Source organism: Lactuca sativa, chromosome 5, assembly GCF_002870075.4.
Source record: "Lactuca sativa cultivar Salinas chromosome 5, Lsat_Salinas_v11, whole genome shotgun sequence".
NCBI classification, from domain to species: domain Eukaryota; kingdom Viridiplantae; phylum Streptophyta; class Magnoliopsida; order Asterales; family Asteraceae; genus Lactuca; species Lactuca sativa.
This window is the reverse complement of record NC_056627.2, coordinates 283,137,481-283,148,654: the sequence shown is the minus strand read 5'-3', so window position 1 is coordinate 283,148,654 and position 11,174 is coordinate 283,137,481. Positions and strand designations below refer to the sequence as shown.

General features: G+C 36.5%; 1 long non-coding RNA gene across 1 annotated transcript; it reads right to left on the bottom strand.

The window, feature by feature from the left end:
• Positions 1 to 9,261: 9,261 nt before the first annotated feature.
• LOC111910110 (uncharacterized) lies at positions 9,262 to 10,121 on the bottom strand. The gene is made up of 3 exons (XR_002856439.3): positions 9,830 to 10,121; positions 9,606 to 9,694; positions 9,262 to 9,534 (listed from the first exon to the last, which is right to left on the bottom strand). It is a non-coding gene; the product is annotated as an uncharacterized LOC111910110 (long non-coding RNA).
• Between the last annotated feature and the right edge of the window lie 1,053 nt (positions 10,122 to 11,174).

The following is an 11,174-nucleotide window of genomic DNA, read 5'->3' as shown; positions in this document are numbered from 1 at the left end:
CGGATTGCTGTAGTATCACTTTTTCATGGATCAATAATCTCCTTTATGTGATTTTAGCAATCATTTGATTCATCACTTAAATTCATCAAACATAAATAGATAAGCACTTTGGAGCCAACTTCGGACCTCGATGTACCATCTGAGATGCTCAATAAATTTCTTTTTGACATTTTCGGAAGAATCACTCTTAGCAGCTTTTAAGATAACCTTTTGAAGAATCTTGGTAAGAATACGATGTTTGTCAAGCACTCAGAAAAATTCCTTTTGATTGGTATTTTTCTTGAGGTAGATGTAACCAAGTTCTGATTCTTCGATTAGTCCTTCTGCTAAGATTTGGGCTTTAGGAACCTCAGTTGTGATCTTGGTTAAGTGATTTTCATTTCTGAAGAGATGAGCAAACTCTACATCGGATCTATAAAATTCAGAATGTAGTCCTTTAGGAAGCTAATTACAACGTTGTAGGCTCCAATGCTTGAGTCATTGGTTTAACGATCTCGCAAATGAACAACTAAAGTGAGAATATCACCAGGATTCATCGAAGGAAAGTCTGCATCCGAGATGGTGATGGTGGATTCTCTGTTCTGAGATATGAAATATCTATGCAAAGGATAGTCCAAATCGAACTTACTTTGAACCTTATTACCGTATCCAACGATCTTGGTAATCCTTTTCCAAGACCACACTTCCTTTTGGGGTTGTGCATTGATGGAATAAAAGGTTCTTAATCTCTCACGCTTAGTTCGGATGATTGTTTGAGGATCATCGGTTGGATTCAGAGATGCGAACTTAATATAGTAGCGTCCATGAGGAGAGATTGGCAAGTCGAGTTGATCAACATCTTGAGTTGGAAGATCATAATACATGAAGGGCACGGAATGTATATCACAAATAATTCCTTGTCGGAAGAGAGGAGAAATGCCCAACATCGGATTTGGATTATCTTTGTGAGCTTAAATTCCGATGCTTTTTTCCACGACTTGTTGAATTTGCTCGTTGGACTAGCCCTTGGACTTTCTAAAAGACTTCGTTGGGCTGTTCGAACCAATAGCAATCTTTTTGCCTTTGTCTTGGGGATTGCCACTTTTGTTAGAAATGGAGGAGATGATTTGATGACCAGATTCAGTGATGAATAGATCGGATGGAGGAGGAATCAGAGGCTCTTCAGGAATCTCATCAGGTTTCCTGGTGGGAGAAATTCCATCTATCTGAACAATCATTGGACCAGGATTTGGAGGAAGCATCGATTGAGTGGCTCATAAGGCATCAATTGTTAACTTGGTTTTTACCTTAGCCATGTCTCAGTTCCTTTGAATGGTTTCGTATACAGATGATCGCCAAGAAACCATGGACCATTTAATATTTTCTGCTTCAGAAACGACTTTGATAGGAGGTTCCTTGATGGCTTGTAGTTGAAGAATCACATTTTCAACTAAATCTTCATCATCATAATCTATTTCAAGAGCTTCACGAGTTTCTACATCTAGGACTTCATCATCGGTTGATTCATCACAAAGCGCATAATCGAGATAGGTTTCCATTACACATGCTTTTGTTCTTGTTCTCACGCTCTTTCATAGGAAGGCCCCACCTCTTATGAAAACATTTGATCGGACTTAAGCTCATTTAATCTTTCAAAAACTTTCTAAAAGTTGATGTTGATTTCTTAGAAAGCAAATCATAGTCGTCCCCAGTAGGAGCTTGAGCTTTTAGATGATCGAACGTTTCATCAAGGATGCAAAGCATTTCATTGAACTTGTAGTTCGGAATATCCGGGTGATGTTGAGTTGCATGAATAAGCTTGATGAGCACTTCCTGCATAAGTATGCTCATTTCATCTTTGTGACAAATTTCTTTCTCCAACCTATGATTTTTTTTTCATGTAGGACATGAGTTTGCTTAATCAGAGTGTTGGTGGCAGAAAGCATGTCATCGTGAAATTTAAGCATTGTGGTGACAATGGATATGTGATAATCCATGTTTTGCTTCTAGAGTGTTTTGGCATCTTCAAGAGTGCGACTGAGATAGAGCGAAATAAGCTGATCTAACTAATTGGCTCGGTTAAGTTCCAAGGGAGCAACAGCTTGGATCTTGGAAAGAGACTTGAGGATGAGACCGGTCTTGGAATTAAGACATGCGACTTTCTGATCAAGTTTCGTATCAAGGCCTGCTACTTTTTGATCAACTGCATCGACTTTGGAGTTAGCTGAGGCAATGTTATCTCGAAGTTCCAACAAGGCAAAAGGATCTGCAATGTTCTAGTTGGAGGATCATGTGTCTGAGATGGAACTTTCAGATTTCTTATCGTCTTTATTGTCATCATCACTTGGCTCTGTAGTCTTGGAATCATCAATTGGAGTATCTTGAGTTTTGTCATCTTGATCACCTTTCAAGGTACCTTCAGGAGGAGGAGAGGAGTGCTTATTTCCTTTAAGATTTCCTTCTTCTTCAGATTCCTCAGAGGAAGAGGAGAGACCAAAATCAAAATGTAGTTTTGAGGAAGAAGGTTTCTGCAGAAGATTGAAGGCAGTGGGAATCGGCATAGCACCAACTATAGTGTTCACATCTTCAAACATGCTCTCATCATAAATATCATCTACAACATCAGGCTTGGGAACTTCTATATTAGTAAACGTTGTAGGATCATCCGAAACATTGGTAGAATCTGTTACATCTCCTTTGTAATGACAACATTTTGAGGAGAAATACTTATTGTATTTTCAGGAGTTGGAACGTCTTCACTCAGAGTTTTTTTTTCATGGAATCGATGAAAGGTTGAAGCTCTTGATTCGTCTTTTCGACTAATGGAAGAGTGTAAGGAATACGAATTCAGAGAGCTCGTTGACACATGGGAATGAGCGTGTAGTCAACATGTTCTCTGGTGAGCTCTGGATGCCTCATATGAGTCCTGTCTACTAAATCTGACCAATCTTTATCAAAAATACTCGATCGTCTTATACTTGGAGGAAGTATCAGACCGATTGTTTCTTTCGAACTAGGAGGGACTACTCCAACTTCGGAAAGATTGGAAATCAAAGGTAGGGAATCCTTATTGTGCATGTGTAGAAACTAGAGGGATTTTAAAGATGACTCGTGAGTGTGTCCCAGGGGGCTGCAAGGGACTTTTTTCTCATCCCCGTGTGTGTGCAAGTGATTTTGAAGCTCCGAAGGGTACTTTGGAAGATTGGCTAAGTGGGGTAAGTTGTGACCTAGAGTCGAGTCGAATGCTGATTTGTGAATCCTTTTGAGACGATTCACCAGCTTTGGTTCTCTTTTTGGCTCTGACTTTTGAAGGAATGCCTTCCATTTGGCAATCTGTTTGATGCGTCCTCCAGATATGGTGGATTTGCTCTCATCCGAGGTTGTATCATCTGAGACCAGGACAGGTTGGATGGAACAGTGGACAACATATGTTCTAGTAGACGTCTAATAGGTCCGAAAGCAGATTGACTCGGTAACCTATAAGTATTAATAGTTTTGAAAGAGCTAGTATACATCTCGAATGTCGAAGTTGAGTGGAATGGCTTCACATCTCTCGAAGTAGAGTTTTTGCAGAGTCAGAGCCTAGAATCTTGGACTCAGAATTTCGTTAAGTTTCCTCATGATTTCAAACTTGGAAAAATTGTACGATAGAACCTCCATAGGTCGACGAAATTAGCTTTTCCGGTGAAGATGTTGTATACCACGTACAACCAATCTTTGCTCATGGTGTTTGTACCACCATGCTTTCCATACAGACCTCTAAGAATGAGGTGCATCAAGATGGTCCATAAGCCAGGAACATCTGATTTCTTGAATTCCTTTTCCTTGGATCCACTTCAGATCCTCATTCTTAGACCGATTGTCGCACACGATTAAACAAATAAAGTTTCACTGTTGGTTGAACTAAAAATATAGCACAGGGAAACATGGTCGAATCCTCATGGACACAACCTAATGGTAAATGCCTTTTTGCATCAGACACATTCTAGTCAAAGTATAAATTATAAAAGTGGATTTTTAAATTAAACTAAAAACTAAAAATTCCAGTGAAAATAGATTAATCTAAACGAAAATCAATATAACAAACGATTTCAGTTCTGCTACGACTTTCCTAATCATGCAATCAGTTCAGTTTTGGCTATTTAAAATGTGTTCTATCTAAGCTAGTACTGAGAAAAACTAACAAGCTCTAGTATGATCTCTTTTACCTAAATTAGTTACCAAAAAAAGCTCTTTGAATTAACCCTAACTTTTTACTGTTTAATTAAGTAAGTTCTAAATTAAATCAGAAAATAGCATTAAGTTATGTGTAAAATTCCCAACAATATCCAATACTTCTCACAAGCTCGGAAGCGTAAATGTATGATTTTTACTGTTTATATTAGAGTTAAATCCCAACACATAACCAATACGATCCTTGTTACTTTTTACCAGTGAACAAGAACACTTACAGATTCTATTAATTGATTAACTGCTATAATAAAACCCTACCTAGTTGATCAGACTAACAATAATTTAAAATCAAACATTCATTAAGCTCAAAACTAAAACAATCTAGATAGAAACACAAAACAAAAACCAGATCTGAGAACTATCAGAGGAAAAGTACTAGTCTATGTAGAAGTGAAAACTAAGGTTTATCCAGACATGGCTAAAAACGAAACTAAACTAATAAAAAGAAACATTTATTGATTAATCTTCTACACTAAACGAATGAGATAATTCGCAACCTTCAAATCTCCAAAAGTCACTAAAAGGTATCAAAAATCATCTTTAGAAGAGTATTTTGTTGCCTGGAATCGTCTCTTTTTCGTATCTGATAACGAGGGTTGTATTTATAGGCTAGGCGGAAACTTCCGGAGCAAGAAACTGGTAAAATGCGATAGCAGGTTGGTCCTATGCGATCATAGGTTTTTCTAAGAATACGTATCTAGCCGATTTAATGACGAACATTTCTTATCTTGGATTTTTTGTGTAAGTCCCAAAAATGCTTGTGTATTAATCAGATCCGTTTGATGGTGCGGAATCCCAATCAAACGGATGATGTCAGATCAAATAGAAGAGAAAGAGAAGAAGAATGATATGAATCTCAATGTATTGATGAATAGAATGATGATCCTTTACATGAGATTCACACACACTAACACACACTTGTTCTTCTCTCTAGTTTCTCTCTCTAGAACACCTTAGAATACACACACATAAGTTCCTCTAGACCGTACACTCTCTTCTGTTTGCCAATACCACCTCAACCACCTAACAGCTATATATATACTTGGGGAATATGGGCTATAAATGGGTTTACAACCATAAACCTATTTACGGCCGTAAACACCTCCCTGGTCGTAAACCTGACCGTAAACTCATAAAACATTACAGAAAAATACAGTTGCCTAGAAAAGCAAAATATAAACCATATTTTTGACCCAACAATCTCCCCCTTGATTTATAGCTTTCTTTTCTTAATTAACCTAACAAGCTCCCCCTAAAAAGTAGTTGGCTTTTCTTGTCAATCTTCATCGTAAGCTTGGCTTCAGCATTTATCTTCAAATTCTTTACAACTTCAAGATGAACTTGATGAATCTTCAAAGAATGACTTCATCTTGAGCAGTTGGGATTTTCTGCAGAATTTGACATTGAACGCACATTGGGTGAGGAGACTTCTTGTACTGATTCTTGAAAGATGGCGCTTTCAGCTTGAGAATCTTCAGAGAGAACAATAGAGAGAAACAATCTTCTAGATCACTTTAGCAGGTTCATAGATAGCAACAAATTAATTGAGGAGGCTTCAATGCAATTTGTCACATAATCTTCAAGTACAACGTGACCTTACGTTTGGGGTTGAATGATTGAATGTTGGAAGAATAATCTTCATTTCTTGCTCCTTTGAATGAGAATTCTTCGATGATCACTACTAGAAAAAAGGCCTTTTACGACGCTCATTGCGCGTCGTAAAACGCTCAGACGACGCGCAAATGCGTGTCAAGGAAGGCCCTGTCATAAAGAGAGACGACGCGCATTTACGACGCGCGGTTATGACACGCAATGCGTATCAAGGAAGGCTCTGTCATAAAGGAAGACGACACGCATTTGCGTGTCGTAACCTTACGACGCGCGTGTTTATGACACGCAATGCGTATCAAGGAAGCCCCTGTCAAGAAAGGCCATGTCATAAATGAAGATGACACACATTTTTGCGTATCAAGGAAGCCCTTGTCATAAAGGAAGACGACACGCATTTTGCGTGTCATAATTTTAAATATTTTTAAAATTATATATTTTTTTGATAGATTTACTAATTTTCAAATTAAATAACACATTAAAAGTCTAATAATACAAAATAAAATACCATAAACACTAAGAATAATTCATTGCACTAATATGTCAAATACAAATAATCATTCCAATATTAAGTAAATGTAACACATTGCTAATATTTCATAACATTTATTATACAAGAAATATGAAAAAATTGAAATCCCTAAGATTAAAAGTACTAATAGAAGCTTCACGTGAGATACATACAGTTGGACCAGTAAGCAAGGATGTTCCCGAATCCATAATAACAGCACAAGAACACGTACGCGATATCTTCTGCTAGAAGTTGTCAATCCAAAACTATTGTTGAAGGTTGGCATGATAGCTATTAAGATTTGAGCATAACAAGAAACCAATCAATGTTAGGAACTCAAAATTTACTGCCACCATTATCATGTATACTCTGGACAAAAAAATAAATATAAAATGGAAATGAGTCAAAAGTTTAACTGTTTGGGTTATTTTTGTGTTTTTTTTTTACAATTTAATTTCACCTTGATGGCATTCTTAATTTCTGCAGAACTAATGGTATTCTTTTTACAACTTGGGCATATGAATACTTATTGGCAAACGCATCAACAATGTCATTTTGGCCAATGTCAATCATATAAAGTGCTCGTTGAAACCCATCATCATTTATCATCTTTTGTAAACTTGAATATATCACCTCAAAAAACTAAATTTACAAATCCCAAAATTGAAATTTTTAGGTAAGATAAATTGCATGATATAAAAATCAATTGATAAATGGCTTTTTATGGTAGGAAGGGCATAACCGTCATTCGGACATTCCTATGATAAACCTATAAAGTTCACATGAAAGCTCTCTCAAGGCTGTGGGCAAGTTTAGTTCAGGCTCAGTAGTAGGAATATCCAAATTTGGAATATCCCACTGTCAGATCCAAGAAAAAAAATCAATTATTGAAAAATTTAAAATCATATTTCACAAGGAGTGTTAATACTTAAAGAACACAAAAGGATACCTTGGGCGCAAAATCTTTGGAAACTAATCTTGCATACCTCTATCAAAAGGTAAAAGCTTTCAAGTGTATGTGTCACACATGAAACAAAACAGATAAAGGAATGTGTATATATAACATGGCTTTCAAAATTCACTTGATATTTACTCACTTGAAGATCTGCAAACACTTCAAATGGAATGTTGGATCATTTTCACTATTACATAAATTATGCTTTGTAGAATAACTTGTGCACATGACAAGTTAGCACATGAAATTTGTGAATTTTCGGGCTAGTTTGCACTCTTGTACTAAGCTGAACTTTTGTGATTGGAATTAAGTTAAGCCCTTGGTAAGGATGAAAATAGACTTCCATACCTGATTATAGGCTTTTACCTCATGGCATTTGGAGCCTTTATGAATTTATTATGAATTTTCGAAGTTGATTGATGCAAACAGTGGGCTGCATGGACCAGTTTGCAAAGATTGGTACTTATACCCTTAAAGGAATTGGAATTAGGAAAAGTGGTCCAAAGTTCAGTGAAAGTAGATACACTAACCTTTCGAGAAAACTATACTTCATGATTTTTGGACAATCTGATGGCCTTGTATGATTTTTATAAGATAAGGACAGATTGCAGCAACGTGCTGAAACATTTCATGACAGCATCAAACAAAATGGGATAAACAACTCACATAAACTCAGGATCAGGATAGGAAAACAAAGAAAAAATGTAGTAGACATTCATACCTTTCCACAATGAAAACCCCATTAAAATTCTCAACCTAACACCATTGCCCTTTCTATGGCATGAATTACCATTCTGCCCTTCTCTTCTTCCTCATTTTCTGCTGCATTTTCAGAAAGAAAAAAAAATGTGTGGTAAAGATGGTGAAAATCATGGTACTTAAGTGCTTCAGAAAATGATGCAAGAAAAATCACTCTAACAGAATACCAATTGAGAGTCATTCCATTCCATCAAAATCCTTTAAAAATAATGTTTGTTGGGATTTCTGCAATATTTCTGTAACTGCTTCATTCAAATATTCCCTAAAAATCATGTAGCTTTAATATAATCCACCTTCTATTGCTACAACTGTTCTTCTCATTTTCCTATTTTTTCCACTTTTAACCCTTCTACTTGTAATCACTGCAGTCCCATCCCTACCAATCTTTTTCAAAATTCCCCGAATGCCCGCTGCTGCTAACCTTGCAGCTCTTCTTGTCATTACATCACATATTTTCACCACCAGTTTTCTCACTTTCAGTGGAACATCGTTTATCTGATAATGAATTAATTTTGTCAAAAAAGAAAATAAACACAGATTCAAAAAATTATTTTTTTTATATAGAAACTAGGAAAATATTACATTTAGGGTTTCTTCAAGAATCTTGGCAACTTCACTCGGGTTTGGGGTGTCATCTTCATGCATAACAGCCATTAATGGTGTACTGAGTATTTTTAAGAAACAAAATATGAATTTATCTTTTTTGTAATCCCATTTGCTGAGAACTTTTTATCAATCTAAACAATGCACTTTACATTTCTACCCCTACATTGGTAAAAAGAGTAAAGAATTTCGTTTTATGACATACCTTAACATGAATCTTGCTGAAAGCTTAGAGGAAACTCGTCCAAAAGTATCTGATTCTAATGACACTTTGTGAATTACTCTTCTAACAATGTCACCTAAATACATTCCCGATATCATTTTCTCAAAACCCTGTATTATTAATCACAAAAATCATATCAAGTAAAAAAAATATGGAAATTACAGAGTGAAAATTATCTTGGATAAAAATAATTAAATTAACCTGATCATTTGGGTTCTGACTTTCTGCATCAAGATCAATATCATAATCAGTTCACTAATAGAAAAACAACCTTTTACGAACAAAACAAAATATACTGTAATAACAACTTACTGGCAGCTGGTATTCTGTTTTGGAATCTCTACGCCCTCCTCTTATGGCAAAATGAGCACAACCAGGATACTTCCCCTGTCTACAATTCCTCCCTCATCAATAGTTTCATTTGCCAATATTTCATATAATTCAGAAATCAGTTGTTGCACCTACAAGTCATCAACAATGATTATTAGTATGAGAATGCCTGACAAGGGTATTCTCGTCTTTTGCACTTTTTTACCTCAGGGAATCAATAAGTCCTTCAGGTATGAGAATAACACCATAGTTATAACCAAGATCTGCACGTTTACAGATTACATCTGCTATGTAATTTGTAACCTTTTTTAGTGTCAATTTCTTTGATGCAACCTGTAAGAAATATGAAAAAAAAATAATTAGTGAGTCTCTAAAAAAAATAAAAAATAAATTGAATTGTGTACCTCTTCTCCAATAAGAGTGATGTTTGGATGAGTTTGTAAAGCACATTCTAATGTAATGTGGGAAGCAGCACGTCACATAAGCCTTACAACTGCATACATACAATACAACCTTATAATTAGCAACCATGTGAATATTCCTATTTCCTTGGTCAAACGTTGACCAAATTTATTTTTTTATTTTTACAAATTATATGAAAATATAATATTCCAGATAATGAACTTACAGTGATAATATTTCCCTGTGGAACGTGCATCTATCATAACATTTCCCGAAATCCCCCTGAAATACATTTAATAACAAAAGCATGATTGCTGGATATCTTTGGTCTGCGGAAAGACTGGAGCAAGTATACACCAAGTTAACACTTAACACAATTCACCATTCATTCTCCACAAACATTCAATTATTCAAACAATCTTAACATTCCCTTTTCAGAAACTGAAGATATCCCAGTTAAAGAAATAGAATCCACCATAAACTCCCCCTTTACAGAACCTTTTATCACTTGAGGTAAAATGGTCAAGAAAAAAAGAAAAGAAATAGAAATTGTTGGTGTTGGTGTTGGTGATTTGACATGATGAACCTCCCAAGATAGGTGACAATTCTTTAGTAGCAACTTCTCCTCATGTTTGAATTTGTAATGCAAATGTTAAGAGGTTTTGAATCAAATGTATAAGATTATCCATAGATTTGAGCTTGCCTTTGCAATAGTATAAGCTGAGGGTCGAGCATTCACAACAAGGGGACCTCTGCGAGGTGGCCCTGTTGGTCTTCCACCACCAAATGATCTTCCTTGACCTCGACTACCACCACCACCACGAGCCCTACCTCTCCCTCTATCTCTAATCTTCTTCAAATAGATTTTGGTGCGAGACTGGATCAGCTGCTGATGCAATCGTATACGAATCGACAAAATCAAGCAATTGAAAGAACTGTTATAGGATCACTGGTGATCTAGGGTTTGAGCATGAGAAAGAAATAGGGTTCGAGCATGAGAAAGAACTGTTATAGAGATGTAGCAAGGTACGAGGTGAGATCTAGGGTTCGAGCATGAGAAAGAACTGTTATAGGATCGCTGGTGATTGGATTTCATTGGAGGGTGGAGATGCAGAAGAGAGAACACGCAGTAGAGAAAGGCGGGGCAAGTTCTTCACAAAAGCCCTAGCTCCGATTGGATTCCGACATCGACGAGGCCTTTGACGCCGGTTTTTGTTTGGTCGAAAGCTTTGAGCTCTGATTGTCGATCGTAGCTTGAGCCCGCTCAAGCAATGGTGGCAGCCATTTTTGTGAAGATGATCGTGTTATATATGCGAAGGTATTCTCTAGAAAGGTGAGTGAGCATCCTTGCAATTGTGGCCCTATGAATGTAAAGTGTTTGATTTCTTGTGAGAAATGAAGCGATAGAGATCGATCTATGGAGGATGTGGGTCGTTCTTTGAGGGATGAAAAAACCCTAGTTTCTTAGACTTTTTGAGTACGGGGTTTTCTAAATTTTAGATTCCCGCGAGGTATTAAGGATGGGACACGATGTTTGATGAGATCGATAAGGAGGTCAGGAGTGGCGGGGA